The 21044-nt window shown below is 54.7% G+C and overlaps 1 protein-coding gene across 5 annotated transcripts in view; it reads right to left on the bottom strand.

The window, feature by feature from the left end:
* Nucleotides 1–21044, bottom strand: part of UBAP2 (ubiquitin associated protein 2) — a 1803012-nt gene that overhangs the window by 1189377 nt on the left and 592591 nt on the right. The gene's annotated exons all lie outside the window — the stretch shown is intronic.

The following is a 21044-nucleotide window of genomic DNA, read 5'->3' as shown; positions in this document are numbered from 1 at the left end:
GCAGTGAATCATACAAGCAGCAATTAGAGCATATAGAACCAAGACATAGCATAGATTGCAGAGGCAACAAAGTTTGCCATGCTAGACACCGTACATACAATCAAAGGCATTATCGAACAAGTTACTTACCTTCGGTAACGATATATCTGTAAGAAACAGTAGTTAGTATTAGATTCCTTACCTTAGAATATCCCCAGGCGTCAGTCTGGATCCGGAAACTTTTGCGTAGCAGTACCCCTGCGCGTCGGTAGGCGTCGTCTGCAGGCGTCCCCTGCGGCTCCGCGTCGTCGGCGTCGTGCGCCGTGATGACGTCGCTGGAGTATATAGACGCCGCCTCCGCGCGCTGACGTCAGTTCTTTGCACACAGCTTTTCCGCGCCAGAACACGCAGAGCCATGTGAGAACCAACACTGGTGCCATTTGAAACTAGGGCCCTGAAAGGGATGTCCTTAACCCTAGGTATCAGTTCGCAGAACGGGGAGGATGGGAGGGGCGGTAAGGAATCTAATACTAACTACTGTTTCTTACAGATATATCGTTACCGAAGGTAAGTAACTTGTTCATCTGAAAGAAACAGGTTAGTATTAGATTCCTTACCTTAGAATAGATACCCCAGCAATACCAACCCCGGTGGTGGGTCTGCGAACCAATACAACCTACACCAGAAAGTCCTGGAGGACCGAACGGCCAAAGAAGCCATCCCTCCGGACTTGACTGTCCAGGCAGTAGTGCCTCGCAAAGGTGTGCAGCGAGGCCCACGTGGCCGCCTGGCAAATGTCCTGCAAAGGGACTCCCCGGCCCAGGGCAGTAGTAGCCGCCGTGGCCCGAGTGGAATGGGCCCTCAGCCCAACAGGAGGCTCCTTCCGAGCCAAAGAGTAGCATGCTTTGATGCACAGGACGACCCACCGAGAGATGGTCCGTTTCTGTACCGCCCTTCCCTTCTTCTCACCCACGTAGCCAACAAACAGTTGGTCATCCACCCGGAACTGGCGTGTGCGATCCATATAGAATGAAAGCGCACGTTTTGGGTCCAGACGATGGAGCCGCTCTTCATCCTTTGAAGGATGCGGAGGCGGGAAGAAGGAGGGCAAGGTGATGGACTGCCCAATGTGAAAAGCAGAGACTACCTTGGGCAGGAAAGAAGGTCTAGTCCGAAGAACCACCTTATCAGGATGAACAGACAAGAAAGGAGGTTGAATAGAAAGAGCCTGGAGCTCACTCACTCTCCTGGCAGAGGTGATGGCTACCAGGAAGGCCGTCTTTAAGGTGAGAAGACGGAGAGGACAGGAATGAAGGGGCTCAAAGGGAGCGCACATCAGGAAAGTCAAAACCAAGTTCAAGTCCCACTGAGGTATCACGAACGGAGTTGGAGGATACATGTGCGTGATGCCCTTCAAGAATCTTAACACAATAGGGGACTTGAACAAAGATGGCTGATCAGGTAGCCTCAAGAAGGCGGAAAGGGCAGAAAGATAGCCCTTGATAGTGCCCAGAGCAGAGCCCTGCTGGGCAAGGGAAAGGAGGAAGAGGAGAACCTCAGACAGAGGGGCAGAAAGGGGATCCACAGCCTTTGCTGTGCACCATGCCACAAATCTGTTCCACCGGCAGGCGTATACCGACTTTGTGGAGGGACGCCTGGCTGCCAGAATGACATCACAGACTTCAGGAGGCAAGTCAAATGGCCTCAACTGTCGCCGCTCAATCTCCACGCATGGAGGTGGAGACTGGACAGGTTCGGGTGGAGGACCGTCCCCTGCTGCTGCGACAGAAGGTCCTCCTGAAGGGGCAGGCGAATCGAGGGACCGACAGTCATGCTGAGTAGCTCGGGATACCAGTACCTTCGAGCCCAGTCCGGAGCCACAAGGATAACTTGGGCCCGGTCGCGCCTGATCTTCTTCAGCACTCTGGGCAGAAGTGGTATAGGCGGAAAGGCGTACAACAGACCACAACTCCACTCGCGCCGAAAGGCGTCGCCGAGCGAGTGCCGTCTTGGAAACTCCAACGCGCAGAACTGATGACATTGCGCGTTCTCTTCTGTGGCGAATAGATCTAACCAAGGCTCTCCCCATTGCTGAAAGAGGCCTCTCGCCACATCCGAGTTCAGACGCCATTCGTGATCCACCGAGCACCGACGGCTGAGTTCGTCCGCCCTGGCGTTCAGAGAACCTGCCAGGTGTTGAACCGTCAGAGTCACGCCCTGACGTTCCAGCCATTGCCAGAGGCGCAGAGCCTCCTGGCAAAGGGTCCACAACCCCACACCGCCCTGTTTGTTGCAGTACCACATGGCGGTGGTGTTGTCCGTGAACACCTGCACCACACTCCCGTTGACAAAGGGGAGGAATGCCTTCAGTGCTAGGCGAATCGCCCGCAGCTCCAACATGTTGATATGGAGCCGGGATTCCGCCGGAGACCAGAGGCCTCTGATCTCCGCCTCTCCCAAGTGGCCACCCCAGCCTTGGAGGGACGCGTCCGTCACAACCACGTGCTCCGGTTGGGGAAGGGAGAGGGATCTGCCCCTGACCCAATCGCGGTCCGTAAGCCACCACTGCAACTGTCTCGCAGTGCCCTCCGAGATCAGGACATGGTCGGATAGGTTGCCCTGATGCTGGGCCCACTGAAACTTCAGGTCCCACTGCAGAGCCCGCATCCGCCACCTGGCGTGATGCACCAGAAGGATGCAGGAGGCCATCAGCCCCAGAAGCCGCAGCGTCAACCTGACCGAAACCCGGGATAACGGCTGAAAGATGGGAATCAGAGCCTGAATATCCCGGACTCGCCGTTCCGGAGGATAAACCCGAAACTGCGCCGAGTCGAGAACCGCTCCGATGAAAAGGAGCTTTTGAGAGGGACACAGGTGTGATTTCGGCACATTGATGGTAAACCCCAGCTCGTGCAGGAGGTCTGCCGTCATCTGAAGGTGGTGGACGACTGTCTGGGGCGAGCCCGCCTTCAACAGCCAGTCGTCGAGGTAGGGGAAGACTGAAACCCCTAACCGGCGCAGATGAGCTGCGACCACCGCCATCACTTTCGTGAACACCCGTGGGGCGCTAGTAAGGCCGAATGGGAGCACGATAAACTGAAAGTGCTCGTGGCCTACCGTGAACCGCAGGTAACGCCGGTGGGCCGGCAGGACGGGGATGTGAAAATACGCACCCTGCAAGTCCAACGCTACCATCCAGTCTTGTGGGTCTAGAGCAGCCAAGACCTGAGCCAAAGTCAACATCTTGAACTTCTCCTTCCGGAGGAAGCCGTTGACGTTCCGTAGATCCAAGATAGGACGCAGGCCTCCCTTGTCCTTCTTGGGTACCAGAAAGTAGTGGGAGTAGCAACCACACCCTACTTCTGGCCCAGGAACGCGCTCGATGGCCCCCTTGGCCAAGAGGGCCGTAACTTCCTCCTGCAGAAGTGTCAAGTGGTCCCCCGACACACGGTGGTTCTGCGGTGGCATGGCTGGAGGAGTGGACTCGAAGGGGAGGGCATAGCCCCTTCGGACAAGCTGCAGCACCCACCTGTCCGATGTTATCGCGCGCCAGCGGGAGTGGTGATGGCGAACCCTGCCACCCACTGGCGTCACGTGAGCCCGAAAGCTCGGACTAGGAAGGCTTGGATGCAGCAGCAGAGGGAGGCGTGGACTGACCACGCCGCTGGCCTCTACCGCCACCCCGGCGGAAACCACGGCCGCCACCGCGCTGGGGAGCGTTCTGCGTCGCGTGGCCGGCAGCACGTGTGGGACCTCCCCTCCCTTGGCCACGAAAGGGCCGAAACGAACCCGTCTGCTGGCGCTGGGTCGAAAGACCCAAGGACTTGGCCGTGACCCTGGAGTCCTTGAAGCGCTCCAGCGCGTGGTCCGCTTTGTCACCAAACAGGCGACTGCCATCAAATGGCATGTCCATGAGTGAATTTTGGACGTCTGGCGAGAAGTTGGCAGATCTCAGCCAAGCATGGCGACGAATCGCCACCGTTGTGGACATCGCCCGTCCCAACGAGTCGGTCGTGTCGAGACCACAACGGATCGAGTACCGCGCCGCATCCCGGCCTTCAACTAAGGCCCGTGTGAGCTTGTCCCGCACCTCCTGGGGGCATTGCGGCAGACACTCCTCGACCGTATCCCACAGGGAGTGGGTGTAGCGGCCCAAGAGGCACGCGGTATTACAAGACCGCAGTCCAGCGCTCAAAGAGGAAAAGACCTTTTTACCAAATTGGTCATACCGCTTTGATTCCCTATCGGGCGGAGCCGACGGAAATGCGGACTGCGAAGTGGAGGCCTGGATCACCAGACTCTCCGGGGAGGGATGGGTGGATAAAAAGGCAGGGTCGTCCGAGCATGGACGGTGACGCCTCACGACATTCCGGTCAACCGGCGCACCAGAAGCGGGCCTGGACCAGGTGCCCAAAAGGACATCCGACAGGGCCTCATTAAACGGCAGCAGAGGCTCCTGGGGGCATGACTGCGGTTTAAACACTTCGGTCAGAATGTTCGGCTTGACCTTCGCGACGGGGAGCTCAAGGTGCAAGGCCTTGGCAGCCCGCATCAGGACCACCGAATAGGCAGCACCTGCCTCAGATGCCACAGGGTACGGAGAGACAAACCCAGGGTTGGGCGACTCGTCCAGGCCACTGGCATCACCCAGATCACCTACCCAGTCCACATCATACTGGCAGGCACGGGATAGAGGGTCCTCAGACCCCTCCCAACCCTCTCCATACTCATCGTCATCATACCCATATTCTGGGTCGACGATATAGACGTCGGGGTCAACGGGCCCCATCGGCGTCGGATCCGGCGTCGGCCGACGCCGGTCCGACTCCGCGTCCGGAGTCGGGGAGGAAAGGGGGGTGGCGCCGCGCGGCGTCGGTGCCGGGGACCCGACGCCGGCCGGAGCCGACGGCGGAGTCGCTGCACCGCGCGGGGGCGGTACCACGGGTTGGCCCACAGGAACCGACGCCGGAGAGGCCGGGAGACCAGCCGGCGACGAACCAGAGGGAACCAGCGGCGCCGGGGCCGGAGCCGCCGGCGGCGCCGGGGCAGGAGCACCCGAACCGCTTGGGCCCCCAGACGGGACCGACGGGCCCGCAGGCGCCGAAGGCCCCGCCGGAGAAGACCTCGCCCTCATAGCAATGAGGAAGGCCTCGATCTCCTCACGCGACGCGCCTTCCCCAGGGACCGACGGGTATGGGGTAGACGGCGTCGGCGACCCACGCGGGGCCGCGGGGGTGGGGTCACCCGAACCCCCGGCCGCATTACGCGGGCGTCGGGGGGAGTCGGGGGTGCGATGGCGACGCCCCGACTTCTTGTGCTTACCTGACGAGCCGGAGGAATGGTGGCGACTCCCGGAGCGCCCATGGCGGCTCCGCGATCGTTCCCTCGACCGCTCCCTCGACCTCCGACCGGACCGGGACCGCTCTCGACGCGGGGCCGACACCCGGAGCTCGAGAAGCTTGCGGGACCGCTCCCGCCTAGCTTTTCCAGTCAAGGCCCGACAGTCGACGCAGGACTCCACGTCGTGGTCTGCGCCCAGACACCGGAGGCAGAGTCGATGGTGGTCGGTGACCGACATCATGCGGTCGCACTCGTCGCAGCTCTTAAACCCAGACATCCTACCGGCACCGTAGAAAGATTAAATTTTTTACAAACACTTGGTCAAAAGACCGGAGTACTGCTCTTCGGATCTGCGCTAACTGGCGCGGAAAAAAGAAGAACTGACGTCAGCGCGCGGAGGCGGCGTCTATATACTCCAGCGACGTCATCACGGCGCACGACGCCGACGACGCGGAGCCGCAGGGGACGCCTGCAGACGACGCCTACCGACGCGCAGGGGTACTGCTACGCAAAAGTTTCCGGATCCAGACTGACGCCTGGGGATATTCTAAGGTAAGGAATCTAATACTAACCTGTTTCTTTCAGATTTTGTGAATATTAGTCTGCCCTCAAAAACATTATAAAGCCTCTCCTGCCACTCTATTTTAACATTCAGTTTGATATCAATCAGAGCTCCCTGCTTGTATTCGATCTTGCTTGTCCTCCGCCGATTCATCAGACTCTTTTCCAATAATGTATTGCTTATGCAATCCCCAGAAGCCTTTGGGACGACTTTGTGGGACTAACAACTCACTATATAGTTCAGATTGTGTTAGAAAGGCGATCCCAGGGGAGACAGAAGATGTCTGACCACCCCGAGACCCACCCCTCCGTATGGAATAGGCCGAGCGTCGTCGAGAGGCCTCCTTGGCGAGGCTCCTCTCCTACAATCGTAACAGCCGAGCGATCACACCACTACAGAGGGAAACCACACAAGGTAGATTCTTAAGAGTCTTTATATAAAGGATAAGGGCAAGTTCTCGCAGCAATATGTACAAAGGGATCGAGGGATCTTTAAAGTCTCGGTATCAGGGGAACGGGGGTAGCGGGACAGTCTTGGTACCAACTGGTACTAGGATACCCGGTGCTCAGCTCTCAATCCTCGAGCTGGGGGGGTGCAAGGAGCCGCGACGTCGTCAGCAGGGCTCAGAGGGTGGTTCAGCGATGTCGGGCCGCGACAGCGTCAGCAGGGCTCCGAGGATGGTTCAGCGATGTCGAGCCGCGACAGCGTCAGCAGGGCTCCGAGGAGGGTTCAGCGGTGTCGGGCCGCGACAGTGTCAGCAGGGCTCCGAGGATGGTTCAGCGATGTCGGGCCGCGACAGCGTCAGCAGGGCTCCGAGGATGGTTCAGCGATGTCGGGCCGCGACAGCGTCAGCAGGGCTCCGAGGATGGTTCAGCGATGTCGGGCCGCGACAGCGTCCGCAGGGCTCCGAAGTTCCAGGTTCCAAGTACGAGGGTTCTTATCAGGATCAGCCGCGACGAGGTCAGCAGGGCGTCAACTCCAAGATACAACTGGAGTCCTACTCCAGGGCTGGCCCAGATATAGGACTGGAGTTCTTTGATGTCCGGACCCTCGCGCCAGGGGGTCAGAGGGGCTGGGATGAGAGTGTCCAGACACCCAGCAGGGGGGTGGAGCCAGCGCTCAGGGAGGCCGGAGGGTGATCAATACCAGGCGTCCGGGGACGGCTGGAGGGCAATCGAAACTCCCCCCCTCCGGGATTCGTCAAGTGGCCCCTCTACCACCTGGTCGGGTCTTGGTGCCTCGATGTCGGGGCTTCGCTGGGGGCCGCGGCCGGGGTCGGGCCGAGGCCACGTGGTCAGGACGTGATGGGCCCAAGATGGAGTCGGGCCTGAAATGGTGGCCCGGAGTGGTGGGCGGACCTGCAGGGTTGGGGCGAGCAGGGTTCGCCAGGTTCTAGGGGGGAGAGCCGTGGGTTGCCAGGGGGGGCTGCTCTCGTCGAGAGTTCGTGGAGGGTAGTTTCAGGGGGGGAGACAGCGGTCGATGGAGGGCCGATGTCGCCCAGGGCCCGCCATGTGGGAGGGGTCGGACCACGCCACGAGGCCGGGTCCAACACACGTCCCCTCCAGCTGAAGGCAGGGAGAGTCACCCATCTTCTTGGGGGTTCTCCTCGCCGAGGCGGAAGAAGCGGGACAGGTCATCCGTGTTGGCGTGGTCGTTGCCAGGGCGATGTTCCACAGTGAAGTCCATCCCTTGCAGGGAGATGGACCATCGCAGCAGCTTCGGGTTCTCGCCACGCATCTGCATCAGCCACCGCAGGGGTCGATGGTCGGTCTGGACCCGGAAGTGGGTGCCGAAGAGGTAGGGCCGGAGTTTCTTTAGGGCCCACACGACGGCGAAGGCTTCTCTCTCGATGGTGCTCCAATGTTGTTCTCGAGCCAGCAGTCGCCGGCTGATGAAGGCCACAGGATGGTCAACCCCCTCGGGGTTAACTTGCGATAGGACCGCCCCGATACCGTGCTCCGAGGCGTCGGTTTGGACTACAAACTCTCGGCTGTAGTCGGGGGCTTGGAGCACAGGGGCGGTGCACATGGCAGTCTTCAGAGTCTCGAAGGCCGTCTGACACTCAGGGGTCCAGTGCACCTTCTGGGGCTGCTTTTTGGAGGTCAGTTCAGTGAGGGGCCCCACAATGCTCCCATAATTTTTTACGAAGCGCCGGTAATACCCAGTGAGCCCCAGGAAGGCTCGGACTGCTGTCTGGGTGACTGGGGGCTCCCAGGCCACGATGGCGTCAATCTTTGGTTGGAGGGGAGCCACATGGCCGCTCCCCACTTGGTGCCCCAGATAGGTCACAGACCCTTGGCACTTGCTTGCTTTCACAGTTAGTCCGGCCCGTCGGAGGGCCGTCAGGACCTCCCAGAGGTGCCTCAGGTGCTCGGCCAGGGGAGGCTGTACACCGCAATATCGTCCAGATATGCGGCACTGAACTCTTCTAGCCCCGCCAGCACCTTATTCACCAGTCTCTGGAAGGTGGCTGGGGCGTTCTTCATGCCGAAGGGCATCACTTTGAAATGGAAGTGGCCATCGGGGGTCGGGAAGGCAGATCGCTCTTGGGCACCAGGGGTGAGGCCGATCTGCCAATATGCTGAGGTACCTGGCGGCCCCCAGGCGATCGATCAGTTCGTCGGCCCGGGGGATGGGGTGGGCGTCGGTCCGGGGGATGGGGTGGGCGTCGGTCCTGGTGACGGCATTCAGTCCCCGGTAGTCGACACAAAACCTGAGTTCCGGAGCGGCGGCTTTAGGGACCAGGACAACTGGACTGGCCCATGGACTGTCTGAGGGCTCGACCACCCCCAGGGCTAGCATCTTGGCAACTTCGGACTGGATGCAGGACCGAACTCGGTCGGGAACTCGGTAGGCCCGGTGTCGCACGGGCAGGCTGTCCCCGGTGTCGACATCGTGGACACACCAGGGGGTGACTCCGGGAGTGAGCGAAAACAGGTCCGGAAACTGCCCCAACAGCTCTTGGCAGTCCTGGCGCTGTTCGGGGGTCAGGGCGGAGGAGAGGGTGACTCCCTCGACGGAGCCGTCTTTTTCAGAGCACTTCAGGAGGTCGGGCAGGGGCTCGGAGTCGTCTTCGGCTCAGTCATCCGTAGCTAGTAGCAGGCTCCGCTCCGTGTGGGCAAAATGAGGCTTGAGCCTGTTGGCGTGCAGAACCCAGAGGGGGTTCCTGGGGGACTCCATGTCCACCAGATAGGTGACGGGGCCCTTGCGATCCACCACTTTGAAGGGCCCCGTCCATTTTGTCCTGGAGGGCACAAGGTTCGACCGGGGACATGACCCAGACCTGCTGGCCCGGCTCGAACTCGATGGACGAGGCGTTCTGGTCATACCAGCGTTTCATCTCCTCCTGACTGGCCTCAAGGTTGGCCTCGGCAAGTTCCCGGAACTTCTGAGTCTGGTTTCGGAGGGTCAGGAGGTACCGGTGGACATCGGCGGAGCCTCTCGGACTGTATTCTCCCAGCCTTCTTTGACCAGGCTGAGGGGACCTCGGACAGGGTGTCCGTACAATAGTTCAAAGGGGCTGAACCCCAGGGACTTCTGTGGCACCTCCCGATAGGCAAACAGGAGGCAGGGCAGCAGGACGTCCCATTTGCGGCATAGGGGCTCTTCCAGGCCCTTGATCATCCCTTTGAGGGTTCGGTTAAACCGCTCCACAAGTCCATTCCCTTGGGGGTGATACGGGGTGGTGAACTTATATGTGACCCAGCACTGTTGCCACAGGGACCGCATATATTTTGATATACAGTTTGTGCCCCGATCACTCACGACCTCTCGGGGGAATCCCACTCTGCAGAAGATCCCCATTAGCGCTCGGCCAACCACGGGGGCCGTTATGGTCCGGAGGGGGATGGCTTCTGGGTAGCGGGTGGCATGATCCACCAGGACGAGGATGAAGCGGTGCCCCTGAGAGGTTCGGGGGTCCAGGGGCCCCACGATGTCGATCCCCCACCCACTCGAAGGGGGTGGTTACCACGGGAAAGGGTTTGAGCTGGGCCTTGACTTTTCCCCCGCTCTTTCCGCTGGCTTGACAGGTCGGACAGGTTCTGCAGTGATTGTTCACATCGTTGCGCATTTTTGGCCAGAAAAAATGGGTCACCAGGCGGCCGTAGGTTTTGTCCTGCCCCAGGTGCCCGACGAAGGGCCACGTAGTGTGCCAGGTTTAGTAGGAAGTCTCTGAATCGCAGGGGGACCACCAACACTCGTCTGGCCCCCAGTTCGGCAATTTTCTGTTCGCTGTAGAGGAGATCGTTGTCCCAATAGACCCAGTGGGACCCCGATGGGTCTCCGGCGGCTTGAGCGGCGGCTTGCTGCCTGGTTCCCTCGAGGGAGGGACAGGCCTTTTGTTCCTGCCGGAATTGTTCCCGGGTGGGACCACCTTCCTGGCGCCATTGGGCGAGTTCAGGGATGTCGCCGAGCTCGGCGATGCCTTCGTGGTTTGGCTCCGGTGGACCGGACTCAGGGTCGGCTTCTTCATCGACGGAGGGCGGTGGTGGCGCGGGCCACTCTGGTTCTTTGGTCGGGGCGGCCTCGGTCGGCGCCGGGGCCCGGGCTGCCATGGATCGGGTGGTCACGCAGACCCACTCGGGTAGTCCCAGCATCCCCAGATGCTATCTCCGCTCGACTTGGGCCCAGGGGGAACTCTCGAGGTAGTTTCCGAGGAGGCAGTCCACGGGGGCGTTGTCCCGGACGGTCACCTTTAGCAGACCCGACACCCCCTCCCCCCACTCGAAGGGGATTCGGGCCATCTGGCACAGGGTCTCGGAATTGTCGGCGGCCAGCACGGGGCACAGCACGTTTGGTAGGATCTGTTCGGGAGTCACCAAGTGGCAGCGGACGGTCGTCACACTGGCTCCAGTGTCACGGAGTGCTTCGGCCCGGCGCCCATTAATGTTGACCCACTGACGGTATTTTTGGGTGTTGCTCGGGAGCGGAGCCCGGGGGATCATGTCTCTTTCGCCCAGACAGACTAGGGCCATGGCGGCCGGCTCCCACTCGGTCTGGTCCTCGTTGTAGACCTCTTCTTCTTCTTCCCCTCCTTCCCCCAGGGCTGCGGCAGCGATCTGGCGAGTCGGAGGCCCGGTGGTGCCGGGACGCTGGTTCATTGGGCAGTTGGGGTCACTGGCAAAGTGACCTGGCCGCTGGCACTTGTGGCAGGTAACGTTCTGGCGGGGCCCTGGCCGTGCTGGGGGGGCCCCTGTGCTGGTCAGGGATGGCGAAGTGTTGTTCTGGGGCGACCCCCGGGGTGGACTCCGGGGCGGCACAGCCGGGAAGTCTCTGTTCCGGTCCTGGCCTCCTCCACCGCCTCGCTGGCGGGGGTGCCCCTGGGGGTTCCGTCCGGATTCTCCTATCGGGGCCCGGGGGACCCGGGTGCTCACCCATCGATCGGCCTCGACGGCGAGTTTCCGTGGCTCGGTCAGTTTGCTGTCAAGTAGATGCTGTCTGAGCTTGACAAAGCAGTTGTTGGAGAGGTGCTCCCATACAATGAGGTTGAACAGCTGCTCGTAGGTGGTCACTTTGCTGCCCTTGATCCACCCTTCCAGCGCCCTACTATAAAAGTTCACGTACTCTACCCATGTAGTACCGGGGATCTTTTTACAGTCTCTGAATCTCTGCCGGTACATCTCAGGGGTGAGGCCATACCGGGTGAGCAGGGCGTCCTTCATGTGATCATAGGAGGACAACACATCGTCGGCCGGCTCTTCCTTCGCAGACTAATTTCCCCCATAAGCCGGCACCCCCAATCTATTCGGGGTATGCGGTGCGCGGTCATGGCGACTTTGTGGGCCTTAACCCACTGCTGGATGTCATTTTTATAGTATTCTTTGACGACATCCTTGGGAATGTGGACCTTCGGGTCGGCAGGAGGCGGGGTGTTTCGGTTCATAGCGGCGCCAGCTTCTTCGCTCTAGGCCTTGTTCTCCAGTTCTTTGAGGCCCCGCTCGTGCTTGAACGTGATTTTCTTGTCTTCCAATTCTCTCTGCCTCCGCTTCTCCTCGAGGTCTCCTTGCAGCCGTAGTAGCTCAAGGGCGATTTTCTTTTCCGCTAGTTGGAGTTCTCCGTCCAGCCGGAGTCGGGCGAGCTCTAACTCATGGAGCCGACTTCTCTCTCGCTCTCGGGCGTCTTCGTGGGAGAGGCCCGTGTCTATGTTGGCGGTTCTTTCTTCCGCTGGGGCTGTTAAGGTTTCCTGGTGCACGTGTGGGACTGTGTAGGAGAGTAGGGTCTGCAATCCTATGATCACCCAGATTTTTGCTTTTTGCTTCACTGGTTTACGACTTTCCCTAGCTGCGGGCCTGCTAATCAGACCCACAGCCTAGCTGTTCTCTCTAATCCAAATTGTACCCAGGTACTGAATTGGCACTGGGCCCTCTCAAGTCCCTGTGGCTGAGGTGCACCCAGAAGTCTCCCAGGGGCTGCAGCATGTATTATGCCACCCCTGGACTGACTAACTAAATCTGACACAACTGGCTGCACGACAGCTGGGGCAAGGAGGTGTAAACACCCTTTGCTTTAGATATAGTATTCCTATATCTAAACCTAAATGGACACACAGATCTCCTATCAGTCACTCCTATGGCAGGCCTTAACAATCCTGAAGGCAGAGTGCTTGGAATCGTGTGAGATAGTGCTCTGGCATGAGCTGAGCCTGTCTGCGGCTTTCGGGATCTATCCCTTAGCCGTTTCCATGATATCGCATACCATATACTCTTAAGTGCATTATAATCCTCGCGGTTATATGCCAACTCTGGTATCGCTTTATCAAAACATGTCGAGTAAGGTGTCATACGAATTGGAATACTAACCCCTCGCCAATTCTGGCGACGGGGTTAGCATTCCACCCTTCTAGAGGGACACGACATGGATGTAACCTGTAACCCCGGTTAAAGTCAGACAGAGCCTTAGCATCCACAAAATGGATGCTGCCACCGAGACACAAGTCTGCCCTCCTGCTGCTGGGAGTCCTCCCAGAGCAGGAGGCAAGGACAAAGGGTTTCCTGCCAGGGGCGGTGCCAGCACCGTCCCAGACAGGGTTTTGTGTATTCCAGGTAGGCAGGGCTACAGAGGAAGGTGACTGCAAGTGGCACCCCGGTGCTCACTGTGCATGGGCCGGCTTGAACCAGTTCCAGGGGCACACCAGCCCCTGAGCTGGGGAAAGCCCGCCAAAGGAGAGGGGTGTAACCACCCCCCTCCTGGTCCCACCCATAGGGCAGGACTTAGTCGCGTGCCAGCCCCCTTTTCCAAGATAAAGGTAGGAGCAGGCCCCCTTCCAAATTAGATCATCTTTGGAATCAAGACACGACTTTCTACGAAAGGACATCAAGATTTCTTCTTCAAGATTCTCCCTTGTGACTAAGGAGTAGTCACCCTGCATCCGCAGGCACCATCTTAAGAACACTGCGGTCTGCTGCAAGTCCTTCCTCCGGAATCTGACTGCCCAGCTCGACGAGAACCGGCTTCCCTGGCACCTCTGACCTCTACCCACCTCTACAGCTAAGCTGAGAACCGTGGGTGCGACGAGACCTCGAGGGACCGGCCATCGTCAAGACTGCACGACTTCTTTCCAGCACGACCGCCGAGGGATCCTCTGGTGAGTGCTTTGGGGTCCGAGAAGCCCCGACCCTGAGCAGCCCCAGCACCGAAGTTCAGCCTCCCAGCATCTCCACGATCTGCGTGGGGCCCTTCTGCTTTTTGCTGCTCACCGCGTTGTTTGGCTACTAGCCCGCTGGCTTGTGGCCTTCTCAACGACGCCCGACGACATCACTGTTGCTGGTCTGGTTGCTCCAGACTGGCCCTTGCTCCCTTCCAAGAGAGGAGCACCCCGGAGCCTCCTGGTCCACTCCAGACGCCATTTTAGGTCCACCGCGTGGGCTTGAATTTGCCAAGACTTGTTGCCCCAATCCTGGGTCCAGCGACGTCGAGAGCATCATCCATCGTGGGACAGCTCGTACCTCCATCCTGGTCGCCGACAACGCCTCCTGGTCCGTGAGACTACAGAGCCCAGCGTCGCCCACTCACCTAGTCGAGGTGACTACCATCCGGTGCCCTCCTGGTGCCACCTGACTACTGGCTAGTAGTCACGAACTTGGTCCCCTCTGCTTTCAGGTGTCACCGATCTTCGATCCAGGCTTGGATCACCCGAACAATCTTCACTGGTCGCCTGCCTGCAACTCCTTTCCTTCAGGCTCCTGGTTCGTCAACGGAGAATCCCGACGTCTTTTCAGACCTATGCAGCTGCAGCCCCTGGGCTAGGTAACTTCGGCATTTCGGTGCCTCAGCATAGCCTCACTATCCAAGGGTCCAGATCCACTTTCGTTTTTGACCTACCTAGTCGGGTTCGCCCAAGAACACTAACTTTGTGAATTCTAGCTTCCATAGACTTTGTCCCGCATCCCGCGTGAGAGTGCACACTCTGCACCCGAGTTCCCTAGGCCTCCTGCTAGTAATCTAAAGGTTCAGTGGTCCAGTCCTAGCGATCCCAAAGCCTCTGAGAATCGTTACTTACCTGCTAGTAATTCGCATTCCACTTTTGTAGTATATGGTTTTTCGTGCCCCTCGGGCATTTGTGTAAATTGTGCGACTTGAAGTATTTTCATAAGAGTTTTGTTGTGTGCTTAGCTCCCTGTCTCATAAAGAGCCAGGGTAGTCTTGTTATAAATAAATACACTGTTTATTTTCATAACAACTTGTGTGGTGTCCTTTCACTGGGTGTTCCAGGGGTAATGTGATGGTAAAACAGCTGGCTTAACACGCCCTCTAGAGTCTTAGCCTTAGACTGCTCGTATCCATGCTACTAGGATAGCTGGTCTATAAGGTTGACTTACAACCAAACATCAATAAGGGTTGTTTGGACTGATACATAGTGATCACTAGAATAGTGAGCACTGCATATCAGGCCAACTTCTCACAGACTGTGTCACCTTCGGTTTGGGGTGGTGTCGCTTCGGCCCCCAGCCATGTTTGCAGCGCTTCTTTAAAATCCTCTTTGGTGCTTAGTCCGGTGGTAGCGATACCCAAGTCTTTGCAAAATTGTTTGAGTTCTTTATGGGTGTACTCCTCCAATAGTTCTTTCAGCGGTCGTTCCGGCTTCTTTAGTACTCATGGATGCTGTGTGTCTCTGTTAGTAGTGGGCGAGTTACTCGCTGTACGATTTGCGTTGGCTCGGATCCCGTCGCCTGCCACCAATGTTAGAAAGGCGATCCCAGGGGAGACAGAAGATGTCTGACTGACCACCCCGAGACCCACCCCTCCGTATGGAATAGGCCGAGCGTCGTCGAGAGGCCTCCTTGGCGAGGCTCCTCTCCTACAATCGTAACAGCCGAGCGATCACACCACTACAGAGGGACACCACACAAGGTAGATTCTTAAGAGTCTTTATATAAAGGATAAGGGCAAGTTCTCGCAGCAATATGTACAAAGGGATCGATGGATCTTTAAAGTCTCGGTATCAGGGGAACGGGGGTAGCGGGACAGTCTTGGTACCAACTGGTACTAGGATACCCGGTGCCCAGCTCTCAATCCTTAAGCTGGGGGGGTGCAAGGAGCCGCGACGTCGTCAGCAGGGCTCCGAGGGTGGTTCAGCGATGTCAGGCCGCGACAGCGTCAGCAGGGCTCCAAGGATGGTTCAGCGATGTCGGGCCGCGACAGCGTCAGCAGGGCTCCGAAGTTCCAGGTTCCAAGTACGAGGGTTCTTATCAGGATCAGCCGCGACGAGGTCAGCAGGGCGTCAACTCCAAGATACAACTGGAGTCCTACTCCAGGGCTGGCCCAGATATAGGACTGGAGTTCTTTGATGTCCGGAACCTCGCGCCTGGGGGTCAAAGGGGCCGGGATGAGAGTTTTCAGACACCCAGCAGGGGGGTGGAGCCAGCGCCCAGGGAGGCCGGAGGGTGATCGATACCAGGCGTCCGGGGACGGCTGGAGGCCCATCGAAACTCCCCTCCTCCGGGATTCGTCAAGTGGCCACTCTACCACCTGGTCGGGTCTTGGTGCCTCGATGTCGGGGCTTCGCTGGGGGCCGCCGCCGGGGTCGGGCCGAGGCCACGTGCTCGGGACGTGATGGGCCCAAGATGGAGTCGGGCCTGAAATGGTGGCCCGGAGTGGTGGCCGGACCTGCAGGGTTGGGGCGAGCAGGGTTCGCCGGGTTCCAGGGGGGAGAGCCGTGGGTTGCCAGGGGGGCTGCTCTCGTCGAGAGTTCGTGGAGGGTAGTTTTACGAGGGGCGACAGCGGTCGATGGAGGGCCGATGTCGCCAAGGGCCCGCCATGTGGGAGGGGTAGGACCACGCCACAAGGCCGGGTCCAACAAATCTAACTCAAGAATTCTCTTTAAGGGTTTAGTCAGCTCCGTACCTGGGTATTAGAAAGCAGGAGGTCTGGTATCTCTCTCTCAGGACTCGATATCCCAGTAACCCCGAAGGTATCTGGAAACACCGGAGCTGGATTTCTCGGCAGGAGAAAAGACAGCGTGTCTCTCAGTGCGTCAAAAGGGAGGGGCAGCGTCCGTGGGCTCTCGCATCAGCTGGGCTCTCGGGCAAGTAGATAGCTGCTCCCAATACCACCACCGTGTTTGCTTAAGGCAACGTTGGTATATTTATACCTGAAAGGTGCCGGGTTTGACTTAAGGCTGGACATAAGACGTCAATAAAGATGTCACTAAGAACTGGCCGTTCTTACAGTGCTTTACAGGAGTTCTAGGATGAAATCAAAACAAAGCAAGGGGGATTTCCCAGGTTGCTGGAGGTTTGGATTTGTTTAGAGAACTTGTTGTGCTTTCTAGGGGGCCGGGGAAGTAGCCTTGCATAATGTGACAGCATGTGCTACGACTGAATATGGATATGATTATGCCATTGTATGGATATTATTGATTATAACCGGACAAGGGCATAAAATAGGAATATCGATTTAGGCTCCTGGATAAAAACACAATACCCACTCCGCGATCTAATGTCCATCATTACTATAACTAAGCAATAGTAAACATTTAAAGGTGCATGTGTATTCCAACCCACCCCAAAATAAAAATAAAAATTTGCATTTGAAACGGTGCATAGATATACACGAAAAATGATTATAGGTACTGTACGCTATTCAAGCAGTGTAATCATTCATTAAAAAGGATGCATATATATATATCGGCATGAATGATTTGCGAAATTTACACATGAAATGGCTCTTAATACAGAAAAAAAGGTGGAGACCATTCCATCACATATAAATACAGTTGCTGTAAATGTGCTAAAGGCTGACGTGATATATTGTCTTTAGAGTTCCTAAAATAGAAGCTCTGTTCTCTAAGAATAGTTCTACTTCAAGCGGAGTACATGTGCCAAGAAAAAAAGGTAAATATTTTGGAATCGGGGAAAAAATAATTTCGCTTTCAGGGGAGAGAGAAAAAAATATAGTTCCAAATATGTTCAGTAGCTTTTGTTTATCAAAGCCGAAGGCCGAATTCAGAGTTCAGGGAACGCTGTGTACTAGTTTGCTTAAAAGTTATTCTTTTTGTTCGGGGGAAAACATCATTTCAGACAGACTCTCAAAAAAGTGGTTTACCGCTTCAGGTGAAAGTTCGACCAAGTTGGAAAATGCCGCAACTGTGCAATCGTGAGAATGATTGCTATCATCGATGTCAGGATCAGCAATGCTCACAGAAGATTGTACCTGGGTGATGTTGCTCTCATCTCGCACTTCACTACCCTTTAATCGCAGTGGTGAAGTCTCCACGAATGCCGTCATCAGAATGGGTAGCCGCTGGGGACAACACGATGCATGAGCCGTTACAGGACTTAGAGTATCTGTATCCAATGGTACTGCTGATGGTAGTGTAAGACAGACGTCCAACACGCATTCTTCTCCGCATAGCATACATCGAAGCACATGTAACATGCAATTCTGCCAGATGGGTCTGAATGAAAGAAACCAGGTCATATTCAGATCTCTTAGCCGGGCTAATCCAAGGACTTTAGTTATGCGGTCCCGATAGCGTATAGCTAGGATCGTTTCTTCCATCGTTGCTGGAGTTTTGTCTGCGACTTGGCTTGCCATATCGAAGCAGAAGTATCAAAAATAAAATGCCTGCTACGAGTCCCAACAGAAGTGGTAGGCCGCCAAAGACAGAATGGACAAAATTAGGAAAAATGCCCAGAACTGTTTGGAAGGGTGTTAACAGTCCCGAAAAAATTGTCTTAAATATATGTGGGATACCGCTGGTATCAGACATATTTAGGATTTGGCTTAGCATTTCTGCGAAATGCAGGGGGCAATTTGTTGATAAAAGTGTATGTATCTCTGCCGTTGTCCTTGCAACTTGAAGATCATACGTTTCTTTTGATGACGTCAAGGGCACAGTTGTCTGTAAAAGAACAGACTTCATTCTGCTTAAAGTATCAATTGGAATAGAAGAGATATTCAAAAAAGGCCAAATCTTGCTGTTTGGATACAATACTTGCATACAGCAAGTGACCATGGAACTAACGCTCACGAGATAAGCTTTTCCTGGCACCATGCCACAACATCTGTGGTCCACTATTAGAATATAGCTCCCGTTAGAAAGCCGTCTAAAGAATGGCTCTATTAGAGTTGCAGGTGTGACATGCTGGTGACATGAAAGGTTATTTGAAGTCCCCTCACAGGCCCCATGCAAGTTAATACTTTGACAAAGAAGTATACCACTTAGTGATAGTTTACAATTGTTACCACTAAGGAATACATTCTGTTCCTTTGCACTATAGCATGTGTGTGTGTAAGGTAATTTCCATGATGACTTAATGTACCCTTTACCCAACCTTTCATACTGGCCTGCTGGTATATACTCGACAGAATTTAAATTGAAAAGTTATCGGAATTGTTATTATTCCATGTATTATCCATTCAATGACAGGTCTTTCCGACATTGTCAATGGTAATCTCTCAAGTTTTTCAATGCTCAGAATTGTATACTCTGCTCCTTTTTGTGCCAAGCTGATTTGTGTATCAGTAAGGTTAAAGATAGAGAATAATGACATTGTGTTGATTAAACGCCAGGGCACGTAGCCTGAACGCAGATTTTGCAACGTCCAGCCAAGCTGTACAATAGAACGCAATTGGGACTGACCGTGTTGTAAAATTAGTAAGTCTTGCTCTATTATATCAATAGCAGATGACACAATACTGTCCAGTGAATATATTCTGGAAGACAGAGTCATTAACCTATTATCTACAACAGAAAGTGATTTTTCCAAATTGATACAATCTATTTTACGTATTTTTTCTGCTGTTTCAATTTGCATTATTTTTCCAAGCTTCGTTGTATGCTGCGTATACACCGGCCGCTATGAAACGTTTTTGACGCTGTTTGCGTGGTCCCATTATGAAATCACGCAAGTCAGCACCGTCTTTAAGTAACGTCAAGTGTTGGTTAATTTCTGCCAGTGTGGATGTGTGTAGCCATTCGAGGCAGAGTTTTCCTACACTGTATGTTGTAACTATCCCTGGATGTTGTCTCTGGGAGTATCTAGGGTCTGGCCTGGTCAATTTGAACCCCTGTATTTTGTTCAGGAATCTATCTTGACAGTTATTTGTGTCTGTGGGCCAGATCAACCATTTTTTCCAATCAGGATGTGTTCTGTTTTGGTTAAAAATATGGGATACGTCTATCTCAACATCTGTAGTGCTATTACGGTCAGGTGTTGGCTTTGGAATAGACGGTTTGTTTAAGTCTTTAATTTTGGCTAGGCCAAGACAGGTTGTCTGTTGAATGGTGTCATTCAAGAATATAGTTTGTTCTGGGATCATGCAGGCTCTAAATAATGATTCTATACCTTGGACCTGCCAATCTTTGGTACCCCAGATGGTTTTTGTTTCAACGTTGTTTTTCCAGAAATCAAAACCAACTGTAGTCATTTTTTCATAAAATGCTTCTGAATAGATTAATTTAGTGTTTGTCAGCATTGTTTTCATTCCTGTCTTATGTAACATTTTAAAATAAAACGTTTCTGCATCACTTGTGTTAAACCCTGAGAAGTATGGGAATTTCTCTTTAAATGTTTTCGAACTGCCTTTTGGTGGAGTTGCACAATGTTCCCATTGATTATAATTAAAAACATTTCTAGGTTGAGCAGATTTATGCAAATAATGATGTGCAAAGTGGTTGTAGCAGTACATTTCTTCATAATTCGATGAACCCTGTAAATAATCATGTTCTTTAAATTTTGCTGACATAACTAAATCTGACATCATATCATTAATACTTTCAACGTCCCAATCATCAGAGAATGTGCTCGGTTTTACAAAGTCACTTAATGAAACCTTAAACTGGTGTGGATACTTCAAGAGCTCGACCGGGCCATAGATTTCGTAATCTGTATTGTCCCAAGCTACCCCACCGGGTATTGGATTGGCTGTGACATTCACGGATGATAGTTCTCTTTTCTCGATGTGAGATGACTTGTGTGGCTTTAGGACCAAGTTAATGCTCTGATTTGCTGTGTCCATTGTACTATATTTTCCCTCAATGAATTTTCCCAAACAAAGAACCATGATGAGCCAAAGCAGGAGGAAAAGTACACCTAACACAATCCAAAATTCAATCCATGAAGAAATCAGATAGGTTTCTTTGAGTTGATGAAAGAGTTCTGTTACTTTGTCTTTAAAAGTTTTTGTTGGCTGTTCTTCAAGCTCGCTTGGATCCTCAGAGAAGTCGTCGAAATTGATGAAGTAGCCAGATGCAGTTCTGTCAATTGTTGGAATTGCTTCTGGATTTTTATTTGCTTTTGCATCTTTTGTTTCATTAGCATAGTCCGAGGCTGCATCGTTGTAGACTGGTGTTTCTTGACGAACTGTTGCAATTTGGGTTTCAAGAGCCACAAGTTCCATGGCATTGTTGCATAGTCCTTTTTTATTCACTGCAGGTTTTCCAAATGTGATTAGTGTCTCAGTTTGAACCTCTTGTATTGTAGCAAGTTTTGGTGTTCTGCTACATCTTGGGAGTCCACTGGGCCTACTACTTATTATTGGCCACATGATTGTGGTTTTACCAGGTCGATGGATACAACTCGGTTCTCCTTTTTACCAGCAAGGGGCGGTAGTACAACTGATCTCGTTCCGCTGACAGCTAAGAGAGGTACTGCTTTTCTGTAAGATGGCTCAAATTCCTTCTTCACCGCTATTTTCTCTCTGACTAGATCCCCAATCT

The sequence above is a fragment of the Lissotriton helveticus genome, chromosome 2_1, assembly GCF_964261635.1.
Source record: "Lissotriton helveticus chromosome 2_1, aLisHel1.1, whole genome shotgun sequence".
Taxonomy (NCBI): domain Eukaryota; kingdom Metazoa; phylum Chordata; class Amphibia; order Caudata; family Salamandridae; genus Lissotriton; species Lissotriton helveticus.
This window is presented reverse-complemented; position numbering and strand designations above follow the sequence as displayed.